The sequence below is a fragment of the Camelus dromedarius genome, unplaced genomic scaffold, assembly GCF_036321535.1.
Source record: "Camelus dromedarius isolate mCamDro1 unplaced genomic scaffold, mCamDro1.pat HAP1_SCAFFOLD_183, whole genome shotgun sequence".
NCBI classification, from domain to species: domain Eukaryota; kingdom Metazoa; phylum Chordata; class Mammalia; order Artiodactyla; family Camelidae; genus Camelus; species Camelus dromedarius.
Genome location: NW_026989846.1, coordinates 322423 through 348074, shown reverse-complemented (window position 1 = coordinate 348074; position 25652 = coordinate 322423).

Here is a 25652-nt window from a genome sequence, read left to right as displayed (position 1 = left end):
AACTGACGTTAGGAAAAATCTGCGAAATGTAAGTAAATGTTTCTAGGTGTAAATATGCCTTGTATGGTGGTTGAAAATTCGGTAATCCACTTGCTCACAGTCATTAAATAAAGTTTGTCAAAGCCATGATGAATGTAACGTTTTCGGAACCAGGAATGTCTTGTTGAGTGAAACACTGAAAATAACAATTCTTCTGGATAGAACTCACTTGAATTGAATTTTCTGCGAAAATTTCATGACTTTTGAAACTGGATGTTAGGAAAAACCTGCGAAATCAGAATAAGTACTTCTAGGTGTAAATATTCCTTGCATGGTGGATGAAAGTTCGGTAATCCACATGCTAATACTCATTAAAGAATGTATGTCGAATTCATGATGAATGTAATATGTTCGGAGTACACAATGTCTTAGTGAAGGAAACAATATAAGTTACTTGTCTATTGGGTAGAACACGCATGAAGAGATTTTTTCTGTGGAAATTGCATTATTATCGAATCTGAACTTTGGAAAAAGCTGCAAAATGAGAGTAAATATTTGTAGGTGTAAATATGTCTTTATGTTGGAAGTTAGTTCGGTAATCCACATTTACACAACATACTAAAGAATCTTTTTCTAATCCGTGATGCATGTACCATGTTCGGAATGTGGAATTTCACGGTGATTTAAACAATGTAAATTACTACTCTATTGGGCAGAACTCGCTCCAAGAGAATTTTTCTGTGAAAACTGCTTCATTTTTGAAACTGGCGTTTGGAAAACGCTGTAAAATCTGAGAAAATACTTCTAAGTATCAATATTCAATGTATTGTGATGAAAGTTCGGTAATCCACATGCTAACAAATCTGTAGTGAATCTCTGTCGAATCAATTATGCATGTAGCATGTTCGGAAAATGCAATTTCACGGCCAGGGAATTTATGTAAATTGCATTTCTCTTGGTTAGAAATCGCTCCAAGAGATTTTTCCTGAGAAAACTGCCTGATTTTCGAAACTGGAGTTAGGAAAACCCTGCGAACTCAGATTAATAGATTCTCGGTGTAAATATGCCTTGTATGGTGGATGAAAGTTCAGTAATCCGCATGCTAACAACTCTGTAGTGAATATATGTCGAATCTGAGATACATGAAGAGTGTTCGGAACACAGAATATCACGGTGAGCGAATCTATGTAAAATACATGTCTCTTGGGTAGAACTCACTCCAAGAGTTTTTTCTGCGAAATCTGCCTCATTTTCGAAACTGGCGTTTGAAAATCTCTGCAAAATCAGAGAAAATGCTTCAAAGTGTCAATATGCCTTGTATTGTAATGGAAGTTCGTAAAACCACATGCAAATTAATCTGTGGTGTATATTTGTAGAAAGTGTTATGCATGTAGCGTGATAGTATCATGGAAATTACCGGCGAAGGAACCTATGTAAATTACACGTCTATTCGGTAGAACTTGCTCCAAAAATTTTTCGTGAGAAAACGACCTGATTTTCGAAACTGGCATTAGGAATAATCTGGAAATTCAAAGTTAATGTTTCTAGGTATAAATATGCCATGAATGGTGGATGAAAGTTCTGTAATCTACATGTTCACAACTCATTGGAGAAAGTTTGTTGAAACCTTGATGTGTGTGTGGAAATTGGAAAGTCACAGTGAGGGAAACTATGTAAATTACATGTCTATTGGGAAGGACTTTCTCCACGAGAAATTTTTGTGAATCTGCCTCTTTTTTAACTGGAATTAGGAAAAAATTTTGAAATATGGGAAAGTGCTTCAAACTGTCAATATGGCATTTATAGTGGATGAATGTTCGCTAATCCTTATGCTACAAACACTGTAGGGAATATTTGTTGAATCCGTGATGCATGTAGCTATTTCGAAACACGGAATATCGCGATGAATGTTTCTATGTAAATTGAAAATCTATTGGATAGAACTCGCTCCAAGAGGATTTCTATGGGAAAACTGCATGATTTTTCAAACTGAGATTAGGAGAAATCTACTAAATCAGAATAAAATTTTTTATGTATAAATATACATTTTAAGGAGGATGAAAGTTCGGTAATACACATGTTCACAACTCATTGAAGAATGTCTGTCAAATCCGTAGTGCATGTAACGTGTTCAGAACACGGAATGTCACGGTGAGTGAAACAAGGTAAATTACATATCTTTTGGGTATAACTCGCTCCAAGAGCATTTATCTGCCAAATCTGCCTCATTACCTAAACTGGCGTTAAAACTAGGCTGTGAAATCTGAGAAAATTCTTCAAAGTGTCAGTAAGCCTTCTATAGTGGATGAAAGTGCTGTAATCCACATGCTTACAACTATGTAGTGAATATTTGTCGAATCTGAGATGCATGTAGTGTGTTCAGAACACGGAATTTCACGGTGAGTGAATCCATGTAAATTACATGTCTATAGGTTAGAACCTGCTCCAAGAGGTTTTTGCCGTGAAATCTGCCTCATTTTTGAAACTGGTGTTTGGAAAGCCCTGTGAAATCAGAGAAAATGCTTCTAAGCATCAATATGCCTTGTATTGTGATGAAAGTCCTGTCATCCTCATGCAAACAACTCTATACTTTATTTTTGTCGAAACTTTTCTGCATGTAGCGTGTTCGAAACACGTAATTTCACAGCGGGGGAATCTATGTAATTTACGTATCTATGGGGTAGAACATGCTCCATCAGTTTTTTCCTTTGAAATCTGCCTAAATTTCGAAACTTCTATTAGGAAAATGCTGCGAACTCAGAGTTAATGTTTTTATGTGTCAATATGCCTTGTATGGTGGATGAAAGATCTGTAATACACATGTACATAAATCATTAAAAATGTTTGAGAAATCCGTGATGTATGTAGCATGTTCAGAACACGGAATGTCACGGAGAGGGAAACTATGTGAATTACATATCTATTGGTTAAAACACTATCCAGGAGAGTTTCACTGAAAAATCTGCCTCAGTTTCAAAACTGGTGTTATGAAAACACTGTGAAATCAAAGTAAATGCTTTAAGGTGACAATATGTCTTCAATGATTTATTAAAGATCGGTAATTCACATCCTAACAACTCAGCAGTTAATATTTTTTGAATCCTTGGTGCATGAACTGTTTTTAAAACACGGAATGTTAGAATGTTACGGTGACGGTATCAATGAAAATGAGATGTCTACTGGATGGAACATGCAATAAGATAATTTTTCAGTGAAAACTGCCTGATTTTCAAAACTGACATTAGGAAAATTCTGTGAAATGTAAGTAAATGTTTCTGGGTGAAAATACTTCATGTATGGTGGATGAAAGTTTGGTAATCCACATGCTCACACTCATTAAAGAATGATTGTCGAATCCTTGATTCATATAACATGTTCAGAACACGGAATGTCACGGTGAGTGAACTACTTAAATTACATATCTTTTGTGTAGAACTCGCTCCAAGAGACTTTTTCTGTGAAATCAGCCTCATTTTCAAAACTGGCATTAGGAAAAACCTGAGAAACCTGACAAAATGTTTCTAAGTGTGAATGTGACTTGAATGGTGAATTTAAGTCCAGTAATACACGTAATCAACTATGAAGGGAATAGTTTTCGAATCCATGACTTATTTAGCGTGTTCGGAACACGGAAATTCACGGTAATGAAACTATGTAAATTAAAATTCTATTGGGTAGAACTAGCTTGAATAGAATTGTTTTGCGAAAATTGCATGATTTTCGAATTTGACGTTTGGATAAAACTGCGAAATGCGAGTAAATTCTTGTAGGTGTAAATATTCCTTTATGGTTGATGTAAGAGTGATAATCCACATGCTAACAACTCTGTAGTGAATATTTGTCGAATCCAAGATACATGAAACATGTTCGGAACACAAAATATCTTGATGAACACATCTATGTAAATTACCATTCTATTGGGTAGAACACGCTCCAAGAGGATGTTTCTGCAAAATCTGACTTATTTTCAAATCTGGCGTTAGGAAAAATTTTCAAAATATGAGAAAATGCTTCTAAGTGTCAATATGACATTATTGGTGGATGAAAGTCCGGTAATCCACATGTTAACAAGGGTGTAGTAAACATTTTTCAAACAGTGCTTCATGTAGTGCGTTTGGAAAACAAAATTTCACGGTAGTGAAACTATGTAAATTACAAATCTATTGGGTAGAAATAGTTAGAATAGAAATTTTCAGCAAAAATTGCTTGATTCTCGAATGGGATGTTTGGATAAAGCTGGGAAATGAGAGAAAATATTTGTAGGTGTAAAGATGCCTTTATGTTGGAAGAAAGTTCGGTAATCCACATTTTCGCAACATATTAAAGAATCTTTTTTCTTATCCGTGATGCATGTACCATGTTCAGAACGTGGAATTTCACGGTGGTTGAAACAATGTAAACTACTTTTCTATTGGGTAGAACACACTCCAAGAGAATTTTTCTGCCAAAACTGCCTCATTTTTGAGACTAGCGTTAGGAAAATGCTGCAAAATCTGAGAAAATACTTCTAAGTATCAATATTCAATGTATTGTGATGAAAGTTCGGGAATCCACATGCTAACAAATCTGTAGTGATTATTTGTCGAATCCGTTATGCATGTAGAATGTTCGGAAAATGGAATGTCACGGTGAGGAAATTTAGGTAAATTACGTTTCCGTAGGTTAGAAACCGCTCCAAGAGATTTTTCCTGAGATAACAGCCTGATTTTTGAAACTAGAATTAGGAATATGCTGCGAACTCAGATTAATCAATTCTAGGTGTAAATATGCCTTGTATGGTGGATGAAAGTTCGGCAATCCGCATACTAACAACTCCGAAGAAAATATTTGTCGAATCCCAGATACATGAAGAGTTTTCGGAACACAGAATATCATGGTGAGTGAATCTATGTAAAATACATTTCTCTTGGGTAGAACTCACTCTAAGAGGTTTTCTCTGCGAAATCTGCCTCATTTTTAAACTGGTATTTGGAAATTTCTTCAAAATCAGAGAAAATGCTTCAAACTGTCAATATGCCTATTTATGTGAGGGAAGTTCATAAACCACATGCAAACAAACCAGATGTGAATAATTGTAGAAAGCCTATGCATGTAGCGTGATCATATGACGGAAATTTCCGGAGATGGAAACTATGTAAATTTCATGTCAATTGGTTAGAATATGCTCCAAGAGTTTTTTCCTTTGAAAACTGCCTGATAGTCAAAACTGCTATTAGGAAGAAGCTGCGAAATCAGAGTTAAAGTTTCTATGTGTCAATATGCCTTGTATGGTGGATGAAAGATCTGTAATACACATGTACATAAATCATTAAAAATGTTTGAGAAATCCGTGATGTATGTAGCATGTTCGGAACACGGAATGTCACGGACAGGGAAACTATGTGAATTACATATCTATTGGTTAGAACCCTCTCCAGGAGAGTTTTACTGAAAAATCTGCCTCAGTTTCGAAACTGGTGTTATGAAAACGCTGTGAAATCAGAGTAAATGCTTTAAGGTGACAATATGTCTTCAATGGTTTATTAAAGATCGGTAATTCACATGATAACATCTCAGCAGTGAATATTGGTTGTATCTATGCTGCATGAAACGTTTTTGGAACACGGAATGTTACGGTGACGGTATCTATGAAAATGAGATGTCTATTGGATGGAACATGCAACAAGAGAATTTTTCTGGAAAACTGCCTGATTTTCGAAACTGACGTTATTAAAATTCTGCGAAATGTGAGTAAATGTTTCTAGGTGAAAATATGTCTATTATGGTGGATGAAAGATCGATAATCCACATGCTCACACTCATTAAAGAATGATTGTCGAATCCTTGATGCATGTAACATGTTCAGAACACGGAATGTCACGGTGAGTGAACTACTTAAATTACATATCTTTTGGGTAGAACTCGCTCCAAGAGCATTTTTCTGTGAAATCAGCCTCATTTTCAAAACAGGCATTAGGAAAAACCTGAGAAAATTTTTCTAAGTGTGAATATGCCTTGAATGGGGAATTTAAGTCCGGTAATCCACGTAACCAACTATGAAGGGAATAATTTTCATAGCCGTGACATATTTAGCGTGTTCGGAACACGGAAATTCACGGTAATGAAACTATGTAAATTAAAATTCTAATGGGTAGAACTAGCTGGAATAGAATTTTTCGGCGAAAATTGCTTGATTCTCGAATGGGATGTTTGGATAAAGCTGCGAAATGAGAGAAAATATTTGTAGGTGTAAAGATGCCTTTATGTTGGAAGAAAGTTTGGTAATCCACATTTTCACAAAGTATTAAAGAATCTTTTTCTTATCCATGATGCATGTACCATGTTCGGAACGTGGAATTTCACGGTGGTTGAAACAATGTAAACTAATTTTCTATTGGGTAGAACACACTCCAAGAGAATTTTTCTGCCAAAACTGCTTCATTTTTGAAACTAGCGTTAGGAAAATGCTGCAAAATCTGAGAAAATACTTCTAAGTATCAATATTCAATGTATTGTGATGAAAGTTCGGTAATCCACATGCTAACAAATCTGTAGTGATTATTTGTCGAATCCGTTATGCATGTAGAATGTTCGGAACACGGAATGTCACGGTGAGGAAATTTATGTAAATTATTTTCCGTAGGTTAGAAATCGCTCCAAGAGTTTTTTCCTGTGATAAAAGCCTGATATTTGAAACTAGAATTAGGAATATGCTGTGAACTCAGATTAATCAATTCTAGGTGTAAGTATACCTTGTATGGTGGATGAAAGTTTGGCAATCCGCATACTAACAACTCCGTAGAGAATATTTGTCGAATCCGAGATACATGAAGGGTGTTTGGAACACAGAATATCACGGTGAGTGAATCTATGTAAAATACATTTCTCTTGGGTAGAACTCACTCCAAGAGTTTTTTTTCTGCGAAATCTGCCTCATTTATGAAACTGGCATTTGGAAATTTCTTCAAAATCAGAGAAAATGCTTCAAACTGTCAATATGCCTTGTATTGTGATGGAAGTTCATAAAGCCACATGCAAACAAACCTGATGTGAATAATTGTAGAAAGCCTATGCATGTAGCGTGATCGTATGATGGAAATGTAAGGTGATGGAATCTATGTAAATTTCATGTCTATTTGGTAGAACGCGCTCCAAAAACATTTTCCTGAGAAAACGTCCTGATTTTTGAAACTGGCATTAGGAAAAGGCTGCAAATTCAGAGTTAATGTTTCTAGGTTTAAATATGCCTTGTATGGTGGATGAAAGTTCTGTAAAACACATGTACATAACTCATTAAAAATGTTTGTCAAATCCGGGAAGTATGTAGCGTGTTCGGAAATTGGAATGTCACTGCGAGGGAAACTATGTAAATTACATTTCTATTGGGAAGTACTTGCTCCGCGAGAATTTTTTGCGAATCTGCCTCATTTTCAAAACTGGCATTAGGAAAATCTTTTGAAATATGGGAAAGTGCTTCAATGTGTCAATATGGCATATATGGTGGATGAATATTTGGTAATCATTATGCTACCAACTCTGTAGTGAATATTTGTCGAATACGTGATGCATGTAGATTTTTGGGAACACGGAATTTCACGATGACGGGTTCTATGTAAATTGCATGTCTATTGGATAGAACTCGCTCCAAGAGGATTTCTCTGGGAAAACTGCATGATTTTAGAAACTGAGATTAGGAGAAATCTACTAAATCAGAATAAAACTTTCTATGTATAAATATGCATTGTAAGGTGGATGAATGTTCAGTAATACACATGTACACAACTCATTAAAGAATGTTTGTCAAATCCGTGATGCATGTAACGTGTTCAGAACACAGAATGTCACGGTGAGTGAATCCACATAAATTACATGTCTATTTGTTAGAACCTGCTCCAAGAGGATTTTGCCGTGAACTCTGACTCATTTTTGAAACTGGCATTTGAGAAGCTCTGTGAAATCAGAGAAAATGCTTCTAAGCAAGAATATGCCTTGTATTGTGATGAAAGTCCTGTCATCCTCATGCAAACAACTCTATACTTTATTTTTGTCGAAACTTTTCTGCATGTAGCGTGTTCGAAACACGTAATTTCACAGTGGGGGAATCTATGTAATTTACGTATCTATTGGGTAGAACTCGCTCCAAGAGTTTTTTCCTTTGAAAACTGCCTGATAGTCGAAACTGCTATTAGGAAGAAGCTGCGAAATCAGAGTTAATGTTTCTATGTGTCAATATGCCTTGTATGGTGGATGAAAGATCTGTAATACACATGTACATAAATCATTAAAAATGTTTGAGAAATCCGTGATGTATGTAGCATGTTCGGAACACGGAATGTCACGGACAGGGAAACTATGTGAATTACATATCTATTGGTTAGAACCCTCTCAAGGGGAGTTTTACTGAAAAATCTGCCTCAGTTTCGAAACTGGTGTTATGAAAACGCTGTGAAATCAGAGTAAATGCTTTAAGGTGACAATATGTCTTCAATGGTTTATTAAAGATCGGTAATTCACATGATAACATCTCAGCAGTGAATATTGGTTGTATCTATGCTGCATGAACCGTTTTTGGAACACGGAATGTTACGGTGACGGTATCTATGAAAATGAGATGTCTATTGGATGGAACATGCAACAAGAGAATTTTTCTGGGAAAACTGCCTGATTTTCGAAACTGACGTTAATAAAATTCTGCGAAATGTGAGTAAATATTTCTAGGTGAAAATATGTCTAGTATGGTGGATGAAAGATCGATAATCCACATGCTCACACTCATTAAAGAATGATTGTCGAATCCTTGATGCATGAAACATGTTCAGAACACAGAATGTCACGGTGAGTGAACTACTTAAATTACATATCTTTTGGGTAGAACTCGCTCCAAGAGCATTTTTCTGTGAAATCAGCCTCATTTTCAAAACTGGCATTAGGAAAAACCTGAGAAAATATTTCTAAGTGTGAATATGCCTTGAATGGGGAATTTAAGTCCGGTAATCCACGTAACCAAATATGAAGGGAATAATTTTCATAGCCGTGACATATTTAGCGTGTTCGGAACACGGAAATTCACGGTAATGAAACTATGTAAATTAAAATTCTAATGGGTAGAACTAGCTAGAATAGAATTTTTCGGCGAAAATTGCTTGATTCTCGAATGGGATGTTTGGATAAAGCTGCGAAATGAGAGAAAATATTTGTAGGTGTAAAGATGCCTTTATGTTGGAAGAAAGTTTGGTAATCCACATTTTCACAAAGTATTAAAGAATCTTTTTTCTTATCCATGATGCATGTACCATGTTCGGAACGTGGAATTTCACGGTGGTTGAAACAATGTAAACTACTTTTCTATTGGGTAGAACACACTCCAAGAGAATATTTCTGCCAAAACTGCTTCATTTTTGAAACTAGCGTTAGGAAAATGCTGCAAAATCTGAGAAAATACTTCTAAGTATCAATATTCAATGTATTGTGATGAAAGTTCGGTAATCCACATGCTAACAAATCTGTAGTGATTATTTGTCGAATCCGTTATGCATGTAGAATGTTCGGAACACGGAATGTCACGGTGAGGAAATTTATGTAAATTATTTTCCGTAGGTTAGAAATCGCTCCAAGAGTTTTTTCCTGTGATAAAGCCTGATTTTTGAAACTAGAATTAGGAGTATGCTGTGAACTCAGATTAATCAATTCTAGGTGTAAGTATACCTTGTATGGTGGATGAAAGTTCGGCAATCCGCATACTAACAACTCCGTAGAGAATATTTTTCGAATCCGAGATACATGAAGAGTGTTCGGAACACAGAATATCACGGTGAGCGAATCTATGTAAAATACATTTCTCTTGGGTAGAACTCACTCCAAGAGTCTTTTTCTGCGAAATCTGCCTCATTTATGAAACTGGCATTTGGAAATTTCTTCAAAATCAGAGAAAATGCTTCAAACTGTCAATATGCCTTGTATTGTGATGGAAATTCATAAAGCCACATGCAAACAAACCTGATGTGAATAATTGTAGAAAGCCTATGCATGTAGCGTGATCGTATGATGGAAATGTAAGGTGATGGAATCTATGTAAACTTCATGTCTATTAGGTAGAACGAGCTCCAAAAATTTTTTCCTGAGAAAACGGCCTGATTTTCGAAACTGGCTTTAGGAAAAGGCTGCAAATTCAGAGTTAATGTTTCTAGGTTTAAATATGCCTTGTATGGTGGATGAAAGTTCTGTAAAACACATGTACATAACTCATTAAAAATGTTTGTCAAATCCGGGAAGTATGTAGCGTGTTCGGAAATTGGAATGTCACTGCGAGGGAAACTATGTAAATTACATTTCTATTGGGAAGTACTTGCTCCGCGAGAATTTTTTGCGAATCTGCCTCATTTTCAAAACTGGCATTAGGAAAATCTTTTGAAATATGGGAAAGTGCTTCAATGTGTCAATATGGCATATATGGTGGATGAATATTTGGTAATCATTATGCTACCAACTCTGTAGTGAATATTTGTCGAATACGTGATGCATGTAGATTTTTGGGAACACGGAATTTCACGATGACGGGTTCTATGTAAATTGCATGTCTATTGGATAGAACTCGCTCCAAGAGGATTTCTCTGGGAAAACTGCATGATTTTAGAAACTGAGATTAGGAGAAATCTACTAAATCAGAATAAAATTTTCTATGTATATATATGCATTGTAAGGTGGATGAATGTTCAGTAATACACATGTACACAACTCATTAAAGAATGTTTGTCAAATCCGTGATGCATGTAACGTGTTCAGAACACAGAATGTCACGGTGAGCGAATCCACATAAATTACATGTCTATTTGTTAGAACCTGCTCCAAGAGCATTTTGCCGTGAACTCTGACTCATTTTTGAAACTGGCATTTGAGAAGCTCTGTGAAATCAGAGAAAATGCTTCTAAGCAAGAATATGCCTTGTATTGTGATGAAAGTCCTGTCATCCTCATGCAAACAACTCTATACTTTATTTTTGTCGAAACTTTTCTGCATGTAGCGTGTTCGAAACACGTAATTTCACAGTGGGGGAATCTATGTAATTTACGTATCTATTGGGTAGAACTCGCTCCAAGAGTTTTTTCCTTTGAAAACTGCCTGATAGTCGAAACTGCTATTAGGAAGAAGCTGCGAAATCAGAGTTAATGTTTCTATGTGTCAATATGCCTTGTATGGTGGATGAAAGATCTGTAATACACATGTACATAAATCATTAAAAATGTTTGAGAAATCCGTGATGTATGTAGCATGTTCGGAACACGGAATGTCACGGAGAGGGAAACTATGTGAATTACATATCTATTGGTTAGAACCCTCTCCAGGAGAGTTTTACTGAAAAATCTGCCTCAGTTTCGAAACTGGTGTTATGAAAATGCTGTGAAATCAGAGTAAATGCTTTAAGGTGACAATATGTCTTCAATGGTTTATTAAAGATCGGTAATTCACATGATAACATCTCAGCAGTGAATATTGGTTTTATCTATGCTGCATGAACCGTTTTTGGAACACGGAATGTTACGGTGACGGTATCTATGAAAATGAGATGTCTATTGGATGGAACATGCAACAAGAGAATTTTTCTGGGAAAACTGCCTGATTTTCGAAACTGACGTTAATAAAATTCTGCGAAATGTGAGTAAATATTTCTAGGTGAAAATATGTCTAGTATGGTGGATGAAAGATCGATAATCCACATGCTCACACTCATTAAAGAATGATTGTCGAATCCTTGATGCATGAAACATGTTCAGAACACAGAATGTCACGGTGAGTGAACTACTTAAATTACATATCTTTTGGGTAGAACTCGCTCCAAGAGCATTTTTCTGTGAAATCAGCCTCATTTTCAAAACTGGCATTAGGAAAAACCTGAGAAAATATTTCTAAGTGTGAATATGCCTTGAATGGGGAATTTAAGTCCGGTAATCCACGTAACCAAGTATGAAGGGAATAATTTTCATAGCCGTGACATATTTAGCGTGTTCGGAACACGGAAATTCACGGTAATGAAACTATGTAAATTAAAATTCTAATGGGTAGAACTAGCTAGAATAGAATTTTTCGGCGAAAATTGCTTGATTCTCGAATGGGATGTTTGGATAAAGCTGCGAAATGAGAGAAAATATTTGTAGGTGTAAAGATGCCTTTATGTTGGAAGAAAGTTTGGTAATCCACATTTTCACAAAATATTAAAGAATCTTTTTTCTTATCCATGATGCATGTACCATGTTCGGAACGTGGAATTTCACGGTGGTTGAAACAATGTAAACTACTTTTCTATTGGGTAGAACACACTCCAAGAGAATTTTTCTGCCAAAACTGCTTCATTTTTGAAACTAGCGTTAGGAAAATGCTGCAAAATCTGAGAAAATACTTCTAAGTATCAATATTCAATGTATTGTGATGAAAGTTCGGTAATCCACATGCTAACAAATCTGTAGTGATTATTTGTCGAATCCGTTATGCATGTAGAATGTTCGGAACACGGAATGTCACGGTGAGGAAATTTATGTAAATTATTTTTCCGTAGGTTAGAAATCGCTCCAAGAGTTTTTTCCTGTGATAAAGCCTGATTTTTGAAACTAGAATTAGGAATATGCTGTGAACTCAGATTAATCAATTCTAGGTGTAAGTATACCTTGTATGGTGGATGAAAGTTCGGCAATCCGCATACTAACAACTCCGTAGAGAATATTTTTCGAATCCGAGATACATGAAGAGTGTTCGGAACACAGAATATCACGGTGAGCGAATCTATGTAAAATACATTTCTCTTGGGTAGAACTCACTCCAAGAGTTTTTTCTGCGAAATCTGCCTCATTTATGAAACTGGCATTTGGAAATATCTTCAAAATCAGAGAAAATGCTTCAAACTGTCAATATGCCTTGTATTGTGATGGAAGTTCATAAAGCCACATGCAAACAAACCTGATGTGAATAATTGTAGAAAGCCTATGCATGTAGCGTGATCGTATGATGGAAATGTAAGGTGATGGAATCTATGTAAATTTCATGTCTATTTGGTAGAACGCGCTCCAAAAATTTTTTCCTGAGAAAACGGCCTGATTTTTGAAACTGGCAATAGGAAAAGGCTGCAAATTCAGAGTTAATGTTTCTAGGTTTAAATATGCCTTGTATGGTGGATGAAAGTTCTGTAAAACACATGTACATAACTCATTAAAAATGTTTGTCAAATCCGGGAAGTATGTAGTGTGTTCGGAAATTGGAATGTCACTGCGAGGGAAACTATGTAAATTACATTTCTATTGGGAAGTACTTGCTCCGCGAGAATTTTTTGCGAATCTGCCTCATTTTCAAAACTGGCATTAGGAAAATCTTTTGAAATATGGGAAAGTGCTTCAATGTGTCAATATGGCATATATGGTGGATGAATATTTGGTAATCATTATGCTACCAACTCTGTAGTGAATATTTGTCGAATACGTGATGCATGTAGATTTTTGGGAACACGGAATTTCACGATGACGGGTTCTATGTAAATTGCATGTCTATTGGATAGAACTCGCTCCAAGAGGATTTCTCTGGGAAAACTGCATGATTTTAGAAACTGAGATTAGGAGAAATCTACTAAATCAGAATAAAACTTTCTATGTATAAATATGCATTGTAAGGTGGATGAATGTTCAGTAATACACATGTACACAACTCATTAAAGAATGTTTGTCAAATCCGTGATGCATGTAACGTGTTCAGAACACAGAAAGTCACGGTGAGCGAATCCACATAAATTACATGTCTATTTGTTAGAACCTGCTCCAAGAGGATTTTGCCGTGAACTCTGACTCATTTTTGAAACTGGCATTTGAGAAGCTCTGTGAAATCAGAGAAAATGCTTCTAAGCAAGAATATGCCTTGTATTGTGATGAAAGTCCTGTCATCCTCATGCAAACAACTCTATACTTTATTTTTGTCGAAACTTTTCTGCATGTAGCGTGTTCGAAACACGTAATTTCACAGTGGGGGAATCTATGTAATTTACGTATCTATTGGGTAGAACTCGCTCCAAGAGTTTTTTCCTTTGAAAACTGCCTGATAGTCGAAACTGCTATTAGGAAGAAGCTGCGAAATCAGAGTTAATGTTTCTATGTGTCAATATGCCTTGTATCGTGGATGAAAGATCTGTAATACACATGTACATAAATCATTAAAAATGTTTGAGAAATCCGTGATGTATGTAGCATGTTCGGAACACGGAATGTCACGGACAGGGAAACTATGTGAATTACATATCTATTGGTTAGAACCCTCTCCAGGAGAGTTTTACTGAAAAATCTGCCTCAGTTTCGAAACTGGTGTTATGAAAACGCTGTGAAATCAGAGTAAATGCTTTAAGGTGACAATATGTCTTCAATGGTTTATTAAAGATCGGTAATTCACATGATAACATCTCAGCAGTGAATATTGGTTGTATCTATGCTGCATGAACCGTTTTTGGAACACGGAATGTTACGGTGACGGTATCTATGAAAATGAGATGTCTATTGGATGGAACATGCAACAAGAGAATTTTTCTGGGAAAACTGCCTGATTTTCGAAACTGACGTTAATAAAATTCTGCGAAATGTGAGTAAATATTTCTAGGTGAAAATATGTCTAGTATGGTGGATGAAAGATCGATAATCCACATGCTCACACTCATTAAAGAATGATTGTCGAATCCTTGATGCATGAAACATGTTCAGAACACAGAATGTCACGGTGAGTGAACTACTTAAATTACATATCTTTTGGGTAGAACTCGCTCCAAGAGCATTTTTCTGTGAAATCAGCCTCATTTTCAAAACTGGCATTAGGAAAAACCTGAGAAAATATTTCTAAGTGTGAATATGCCTTGAATGGGGAATTTAAGTCCGGTAATCCACGTAACCAACTATGAAGGGAATAATTTTCATAGCCGTGACATATTTAGCGTGTTCGGAACATGGAAATTCACGGTAATGAAACTATGTAAATTAAAATTCTAATGGGTAGAACTAGCTAGAATAGAATTTTTCGGCGAAAATTGCTTGATTCTCGAATGGGATGTTTGGATAAAGCTGCGAAATGAGAGAAAATATTTGTAGGTGTAAAGATGCCTTTATGTTGGAAGAAAGTTTGGTAATCCACATTTTCACAAAATATTAAAGAATCTTTTTTCTTATCCATGATGCATGTACCATGTTCGGAACGTGGAATTTCACGGTGGTTGAAACAATGTAAACTACTTTTCTATTGGGTAGAACACACTCCAAGAGAATTTTTCTGCCAAAACTGCTTCATTTTTGAAACTAGCGTTAGGAAAATGCTGCAAAATCTGAGAAAATACTTCTAAGTATCAATATTCAATGTATTGTGATGAAAGTTCGGTAATCCACATGCTAACAAATCTGTAGTGATTATTTGTCGAATCCGTTATGCATGTAGAATGTTCGGAACACGGAATGTCACGGTGAGGAAATTTATGTAAATTATTTTTCCGTAGGTTAGAAATCGCTCCAAGAGTTTTTTCCTGTGATAAAGCCTGATTTTTGAAACTAGAATTAGGAATATGCTGTGAACTCAGATTAATCAATTCTAGGTGTAAGTATACCTTGTATGGTGGATGAAAGTTCGGCAATCCGCATACTAACAACTCCGTAGAGAATATTTGTCGAATCCGAGATACATGAAGAGTGTTCGGAACACAGAATATCACGGTGAGCGAATCTATGTAAAATACATTTCTCTTGGGTAGAACTCACTCCAAGAGTTTTTTCTGCGAAATCTGCCTCATTTATGAAACTGGCATTTGGAAATATCTTCAAAATCAGAGAAAATGCTTCAAACTGTCAATATGCCTTGTATTGTGATGGAAGTTCATAAAGCCACATGCAAACAAACCTGATGTGAATAATTGTAGAAAGCCTATGCATGTAGCGTGATCGTATGATGGAAATGTAAGGTGATGGAATCTATGTAAATTTCATGTCTATTTGGTAGAACGCGCTCCAAAAATTTTTTCCTGAGAAAACGGCCTGATTTTTGAAACTGGCAATAGGAAAAGGCTGCAAATTCAGAGTTAATGTTTCTAGGTTTAAATATGCCTTGTATGGTGGATGAAAGTTCTGTAAAACACATGTACATAACTCATTAAAAATGTTTGTCAAATCCGGGAAGTATGTAGTGTGTTCGGAAATTGGAATGTCACTGCGAGGGAAACTATGTAAATTACATTTCTATTGGGAAGTACTTGCTCCGCGAGAATTTTTTGCGAATCTGCCTCATTTTCAAAACTGGCATTAGGAAAATCTTTTGAAATATGGGAAAGTGCTTCAATGTGTCAATATGGCATATATGGTGGATGAATATTTGGTAATCATTATGCTACCAACTCTGTAGTGAATATTTGTCGAATACGTGATGCATGTAGATTTTTGGGAACACGGAATTTCACGATGACGGTTCTATGTAAATTGCATGTCTATTGGATAGAACTCGCTCCAAGAGGATTTCTCTGGGAAAACTGCATGATTTTAGAAACTGAGATTAGGAGAAATCTACTAAATCAGAATAAAACTTTCTATGTATAAATATGCATTGTAAGGTGGATGAATGTTCAGTAATACACATGTACACAACTCATTAAAGAATGTTTGTCAAATCCGTGATGCATGTAACGTGTTCAGAACACAGAATGTCACGGTGAGCGAATCCACATAAATTACATGTCTATTTGTTAGAACCTGCTCCAAGAGGATTTTGCCGTGAACTCTGACTCATTTTTGAAACTGGCATTTGAGAAGCTCTGTGAAATCAGAGAAAATGCTTCTAAGCAAGAATATGCCTTGTATTGTGATGAAAGTCCTGTCATCCTCATGCAAACAACTCTATACTTTATTTTTGTCGAAACTTTTCTGCATGTAGCATGTTCGAAACACGTAATTTCACAGTGGGGGAATCTATGTAATTTACGTATCTATTGGGTAGAACTCGCTCCAAGAGTTTTTTCCTTTGAAAACTGCCTGAAAGTCGAAACTGCTATTAGGAAGAAGCTGCGAAATCAGAGTTAATGTTTCTATGTGTCAATATGCCTTGTATGGTGGATGAAAGATCTGTAATACACATTTATATAAATCATTAAAAATGAGAAATCCGTGATGTATTTAGCATGTTTGTAACACGGAATGTCACGGAGAGGGAAACTATGTGAATTACATATCTATTGGTTAGAACCCTCTCCAGGAGAGTTTTACTGAAAAATCTGCCTCAGTTTCGAAACGAGTTATGAAAACGCTGTGAAATCAGAGTAAATGCTTTAAGGTGACAATATGTCTTCAATGGTTTACTAAAGATCTGTAATTCACATGCTAACAACTCAGAAGTGAATATATGTTGTATCTTTGGTGCATGAAACGTTTTCGGAACACGGAATGTTACGGTGACAGTATCTATGAAAATGAGATATCTATTGGATGGAACATTCAACAAGAGAATTTTTCTGGCAAAACTGCCTGATTTTCAAAACTGACATAAGTAATATTCTGTGAAATGTGAGTAAATATTTCTAGGTGAAAATATGTCTTGTATGGTGTATGAAAGATCGATAATACACATGCTCACACTCATTAAAGAATGATTGTCTAATCCTTGATGCATGTAACATGTCCAGAACATGGAATGTCACGGTGATTGAACTACTTAAATTACATATCTTTTGGGTAGAACATGCACCAAGAGGATTTTTCTGTGAAATCAGCCTCATTTTCAAAACTGGCATTAGGAAAAACCTGAGAAAATATTTCTAAGTGTGAATATGCATTGAATGGGGAATTTAAGTCCCGTAATCCACATAACCAAATATGAAGGGAATATTTTTCAAATCCGTGACTTATTTAGCGTGTTCGAAACACGGAAATTTATGGAAGTGAAACTATGTAAATTAAAATTCTAATGGGTAGAACTAGCTAGAATAGAATTTTTCAGCGAAAATTGCTTGATTCTCGAATGGGATGTTTGGATAAAGCTGCGAAATGAGAGAAAATATTTGTAGGTGTAAAGATGCCTTTATGTTGGAAGAAATTTTGGTAATCCACATTTTCACAAAGTATTAAAGAATCTTTTTTCTTCTCCATGATGCATGTACCATGCTCGGAACGTGGAATTTCAAGGTGGTTGAAACAATGTAAACTACTTTTCTATTGGGTAGAACACACTCCAAGAGAATTTTTCAGTGAAAACTGCTTCATTTATGAAACTAGTGCTAGGAAAATGCTGCAAAATCTGAGAAAATACTTCTAAGTATCAATATTCAATGTATTGTGATGAAAGTTCGGTAATCCACATGCTAACAAATCTATAGTGATTATTTGTCGAATCCGTTATGCATGTAGAATGTTCGGAACACGGAATGTCACGTTGAGGAAATTTATGTAAATTATTTTTCCGTAGGTTAGAAATCGCTCCAAGAGTTTTTTCTTGTGATAAAAGCCTGATTTTTGAAAATAGAATTAGGAATATGCTGTGAACTCAGATTAATCAATTCTAGGTGTAAGTATACCTTTTAAGGTGGATGAAAGTTCGGCAATCCGCATACTAACAACTCCGTAGAGAATATTTGTCGGATCCGATATACATGAAGAGTGTTCGGAACACAGAATATCACGGTGAGCGAATCTATGTAAAATACATTTCTCTTGGGTAGAACTCACTCCAAGAGTTTTTTTCTGCGAAATCTGCCTCATTTATGAAACTGGCATTTGGAAATATCTTCAAAATCAGAGAAAATGCTTCAAACTGTCAATATGCCTTGTATTGTGTTGGAAGTTCATAAAGCCACATGCAAACAAACCTGATGTGAATAATTGTAGAAAGCCTATGCATGTAGCGTGATCATATGTTGGAAATGTAAGGTGATGTAATCTATGTAAATTTCATGTCTATTGGGTAGAACGCGCTCCAAAAATTTTTTCCTGAGAAAACGGCCTGATTTTCGAAACTGGCATTAAGAAAAGGCTGCAAATTCAGAGTTAATGTTTCTAGGTTTAAATATGCCTTGTATGGTGGATGAAAGTTCTGTAAAACACATGTACATAACTCATTAAAAATGTTTGTCAAATCCGGGAAGTATGTAGCGTGTTCGGAAATTGGAATGTCACTGCGAGGGAAACTATGTAAATTACATTTCTATTGGGAAGTACTTGCTCCGCGAGAATTTTTTGCGAATCTGCCTCATTTTCAAAACTGGCATTAGGAAAATCTTTTGAAATATGGGAAAGTGCTTCAATGTGTCAATATGGCATATATGGTGGATGAATATTTGGTAATCATTATGCTACCAACTCTGTAGTGAATATTTGTCGAATACGTGATGCATGTAGATTTTTGGGAACACGGAATTTCACGATGACGGGTTCTATGTAAGTTGTATGTCTATTGGATCGAACTCGCTCCAAGAGGATTTCTCTGGGAAAACTGCATGATTTTAGAAACTGAGATTAGGAGAAATCTACTAAATCAGAATAAAACTTTCTATGTATAAATATGCATTGTAAGGTGGATGAATGTTCAGTAATACACATGTACACAACTCATTAAAGAATGTTTGTCAAATCCGTGATGCATGTAACGTGTTCAGAACACAGAATGTCACGGTGAGCGAATCCACATAAATTACATGTCTATTTGTTAGAACCTGCTCCAAGAGGATTTTGCCGTGAACTCTGACTCATTTTTGAAACTGGCATTTGAGAAGCTCTGTGAAATAAGAGAAAATGCTTCTAAGCAAGAATATGCCTTGTATTGTGATGAAAGTCCTGTCATCCTCATGCAAACAACTCTATACTTTATTTTTATCGAAACTTTTCTGCATGAAGCGTGTTCAAAACACGTAATTTCACAGTTGGGGAATCTATGTAATTTACGTATCTATTGGGTAGAACACGCTCCAACAGTTTTTTCTTTGAAAACTGCCTGATAGTCGAAACTTCTATTAGGAAGAAGCTGCGAAATCAGAGTTAATGTTTCTATGTGTCAATATGCCTTGTATGGTGGATGAAAGATCTGTAATACACATGTACATAAATCATTAAAAATGTTTGAGGAATCCGTGATGCATGTAGCATGTTCGGAACACGGAATGTAACGGAGAGGGAAACTATGTGAATTACATATCTATTGGTTAGAACCCTCTCCAGGAGAGTTTTACTGAAAAATCTGCCTCAGTTTCGAAACTGGTGTAATGAAAACGCTGTGAAATCAGAGTAAATGCTTTAAGGTGACAATATGCTTCATTGGTTTACTAAAGATCTTTAATTCACATGCTAACAGCTCAGAAGTGAATATTTGTTGTATCTTTGGTGCATGAAAAGTTTTTGGAACACGGAATGTTACGGTGACATTATCTATGAAAATGAGATATCTATTGGATGGAACATTCAACAAGAGAATTTTTCTGACAAAACTGCCTGATTTTCGAAACTGAGGTTAGTAAAATTCTGCGAAATGTGAGTAAATGTTTCTAGGTGAAAATATGTCTTGTATGGTGGATGAAAGTTCGATAATACACATGCTCACACTCATTAAAGAATGATTGTCGAATCCTTGATGCATGTAACATGTTCAGATCATGGAATGTCACGGTGATTGAACTACTTAAATTACATATCTTTTGGGTAGAACATGCACCAAGAGGATTTTTCTGTGAAATCAGCCTCATTTTCAAAACTGGCATTAGGAAAATCTTTTGAAATATGGGAAAGTGTTTCAAAGTGCCAATATGGCATTTATGGTGGATGAATGTTCTTTAATCGTTATGCTACCAACTCTGTAGTGAATGATTGTCGAATCCGTGATGCATGAAATGTGATCAGAACACGGAATGTCACGGTGAGTGAACTACTTAAATTACATATCTTTTGTGTATAACTCGCTCCAAGAGCATTTTTCTGCGAAATCTGCCTCATTTTCTAAACTGGCGTTAAAACTAACCTGTGAAATCTGAGAAAATTCTTCATAGTATCTGTAAGCATTGTATGGTGGATGAAAGTGCTGTAATCCATATGTTAACAACTATGTAGTGAATATTTGTCGAATCTGAGATGCATGTAGCGTGTTCAGAACACGGAATTTAACAGTGAGCGTATCAATGTAAATTACATGTCTATAGGTTAGAACCTGCTCCAAGAGTTTTTTGCCGTGAAATCTGCCTCATTTTCAAATCTGGCATTAGGAAAAATCTTCGAAATATGAGAAAATGCTTCTAAGTGTAAATATGACTTGATTGGTGGATAAAGTCCGGTAATCAACATGTTAACAAGAGTGTAGTAAACATTTTTCAAACCGTGATTCATGTAGCATGTTCGGAAAACAGAATTTCACGGTAATGAAACTATGTAAATTAGAATTCTATTGGGTAGAACTAGCTAGAATAGAATGTATAAGCGAAAATTGGATGACTCTCGAATGGGATATTTGGATAAAGCTGTGAAATGGAGAAAATATTTGTAGGTGTAAAGATGCCTTTATGATGGAAGAAAGATCTGTAATCCACATTTTCACAACATATTAAACAATCTTTTTTCTAATCCGTGATGCATGTACCATTTTTGGAACGTGGAATTTCACGGTGATTGAAACAATGTAAACTACTTGTCTATTCGGTAGAACTCAGTTCAAGAGAATTTTTCTGTGAAAACCGCTTCATTTTTGAAACTGGCACTAGGAAAACGTTGCAAAATCTGAGAAAATATTTCTAAGTATCCATATTCAATGTTTTGTGTTGAAAGTTCGGTAATTCACATGCTAAAAAATCTGTAGTGATTATTTGTCGAATCCGTTATGCATGCAGATTGTTCAGAACACAGAATGTCACGGCGAGGAAATTTATGTAAATTACCTTTCCATAGGTTAGAAATCGCTCCAAGAGATTTTTTTCTGTAATAACAGCCTGATTTTGGAAACTGGCATTAGGAATAAACTGCGAACTCAGATTAATCAATTGTAGGTTAAAATATGCCTTGTTTAGAGGATGAAAGTTCGGCAATCCGCATACTAACAACTTTGTAGAGAATATTTGTCGAATCCGAGAACCATGAAGAGTGTTCGGAACACAGAATATCACGGTGAGCGAATCCAGGTAAAATACATGTCTCTTGGGTAGAACTGACTCCAAGAGTTCTTTTCTGTGAAATCTGCCTCATTATGGCAACTGGCATTTGGAAATTTCTTCAAAATCAGAGAAAATGCTTCAAACTGTCAATAAGCCTTGTATTGAGATGGAAGTGCATAAAACCACATGCAAATAAACCTGATGTGAATAATTGTAGAAAGCCTATGCATGTAGTCTGATCGTATGACGGAAATTTCCGGAGATGGAATCTATGTAAATTTCATTTCTATTGGGTAGAATGCACTCCAAAAATTTTTTCCGGAGAAAACTGCCTGATTTTCAAAACTGGCATTAGGAAAAGGCTGCAAATTCAGAGTTAAAGTTTCTAGGTTTTAATATGCCTTGTATGGTGGATGAAAGTTCTGTAATACACATGTACATAACTTATTAAAAATGTTTGTGAAATCCGTGAAGTATGTAGCATGTTCGGGAATTGGAATGTCACTGTGAGGGATAATATGTAAATTACATTTCTATTGGGAAGTACTTGCTCCACTAGAATTTTTTGTGAATCTGCCTCAATTTCAAAACTGGAATTAGGAAAATATTTTGAAATATGGGAAAGTGCTTCAAAGTGTCAATATGGCATTTATGGTGGATGAATGTTCGGTAATACTTATGCTACCAACTCTTAGTGAATAATTGTCGAAACCGTGATGCATGTAGCTATTTTGGAACACGGAATTTCACCATGACTGGTTCTATGTAAATTCCATATCTATTGGATAGAACTCGCTCCAAGAGTATTTCTCTGTGAAAACTGCATGATTTTAGAAACTGAGATTAGGAGAAATTTACTAAATCTGAATAAACTTACTATGTATAAATATAGATTGTAAGGAAGATGAAAGTTCGATAATACAAATGTTCACAACTCATTAAAGTATGTTTGTCAAATCCTTGATGCATGTAACTTGTTCAGAACACGGAACGTCACGGTGAGTGAACTCGTTAAATTACATATCTTTTGGGTAGAACTGGCTCCAAGAACATTTTCTGTGAAATCAGCCTCATTTTCCAAACTGGCGTTAGGAAAAACCTGAGAAATCTGAGAAAATGCTTCTAATTGTGAATATGCTTTGTATGGTGAAATTAAGTCCGGTAATCCACGTAACCAACTATGAAGGGAATACTTTATGAATCCGTGACTTATTTAGAGTGTTTGGAACATGGAAATTCACGGTAATGAAACTAAGTAAATTAAAATTCTATTGGGTATACCTAGCTTGAATAGAATTTTTCGGCGAAAATTGCTTTTTTCTCGAATGTGATGTTTATATAAAGCTGCGAAATGAGAGAAAATATTTGTAGGTGTAAAGATGCCTTTATGTTGGAAGAAATTTCGGTAATCCACATTTTCACAACATATTAAAGAATCTTTTTTCTAATCCGTGATGAAAGTACCATGTTTGGAACGTGGAATTTCACGGTGTTTGAAACAATATAAACTATTGTCTATTTGGTAGAACTCACTTCAAGAGAATTTTTCTGTGAAAAATGCTTCATTTTTGAAACTAGCGCTTGGAAAACGCTGCAAAATCTGAGAAAATACTTCTAAGTATCAATATTCAATTTTTTGTGATGAAAGTTCGGCAATCCGCATACTAACAACTCTGTATAGAATATTTGTCGAATCCGAGATACATGAAGAGTGTTCGGAACACAGAATATCACAGTGAGCGAACTAGTTAAAATACATGTCTCTTGGTTAGAACTCAATCCAAGAGGTATTTTCTGCGAAATCTGCCTCATTTTCGAAACTGGCATTTGGAAATTTCTTCAAAATCAGATAAAATACTTCAAACTGTCAATATGCCTCGTATTGTGTTTTAAGTTCATAAAGCCACATGCAAACAAACCTGATGTGAATAATTGTAGAAAGCCTATGCATGTAGCGTGATTGTATGACGGAAAATTCCGGAGATGGAATCTATGTAAATTTCATGTCTATTGTGTAGAAAACGCTCCAAAAATTTTTTCCGGAGAAAACTGCCTGATTTTCAAAACTGGCATTAGGAAAAGGCTGCAAATTCAGAGTTAATGTTTCTAGGTTTAAATATGCCTTGTATGGTGGATGAAAGTTCTGTAATACACATGTACATAACTCATAAAATTTTTTGTCAAATCCGTGAAGTATGTAGCGTGTTCGGTAATTGGAATGTCACTGTGAGGGATACTATGTAAATTACATTTCTATGGGAAGTACTTGCTCCACTAGAATTTTTTGTGTATCTGCCTCATTTTCATAACTGGAATTAGGAAAATATTTTGAAATATGGGAAAGTGCTTCAAAGTGTCAATATGGCATTTGTGGTGAATGAATGTTCGGTAAACCTTTTGCTACCAACTCTGTAGTGAATATTTTTCGAATCTGTGATGCATGTAGCTATTTTGGATCACGGAATTTCACGATGACGTGTTCTATGTAAATTGCATTTCTATTGGATAGAACTCTCTCCAAGAGAATTTCTCTGGGAAATCTGCATGATTTTAGAAACTGAGATTAGGAGAAATCTACTAAATCAGAATAAAACTTTCTATGTGTAAATATACATTGTAAGGAAGATGAAAGTTCGATAATACAAATGTTCACAACTCATTAAAGATTGTTTGTCAAATCCATGATGCATGAAACGTGTCCAGAACACGGAATGTCACGGTGATTAAAACTCAGTAAATTACATATCTTTTGTGTATAAATCGCTCCAAGAGCATTTTTTGGCGAAATCTGCCTCATTTTTAACTGGCGTTAAAACAAACATGTGAAAACTGAGAAAATTGTTCAAAGTGTCAGTAGCCTAGTATGGTGAATGAAAGTGCTGTAATCCACATGCTAACAACTATGTAGTGAATATTTGTCGAATTCGAGATGCATGAAGCGTGTTCAGAACACGGAATTTCACGGTAAGCGAATCCAAGTAAATTACATGTCTATACGTTAGAACCTGCTCCAAGAGGTTTTTGCCGTGAAATCTGCCTCATTTTCAAAAGTGGCGTTTGGAAATCTCTGTGAAATCAGAGAAAATCCTTCTAAGCATCAATATGCCTTTTATTGTGATGAAAGTCCTGTCATCCTCATGCAAACAACTGTATAGTTCAGATTTGTCGAATCTTTTCTGCATGTAATGTGTTCGAAACACGTAATTTCACAGCGGGGGAATCTATGTAATTTATGTATCTATTGGGTAGAACACGCTCCAACAGTTTTTTCCTTTGAAAACTGCCTGATTTTCAAAACTGCTATTAGGAAAAAGCTGCGAACTCAGAGTTAATGTTTCTATGTGTCAATATGCCTTGCATGGTGGATGAAAGATCTGTAATACACATGTACGTAACTCATTAAAAATGTTTCTCAAATCCTTGATGTAAGTAGCATGTTTGGAACACGGTCTTTCTCGGTGAGGGAAGCTATGTAAATTACATATCTATTGGTTAGAAACCTCTCCAGGAGAGTTTTCCTGAAAAATCTGCCTCAGTTTCGAAACTGGTGTTATGAAAACGCTGTGAAATCAGAGTAAATGCTTTAAGG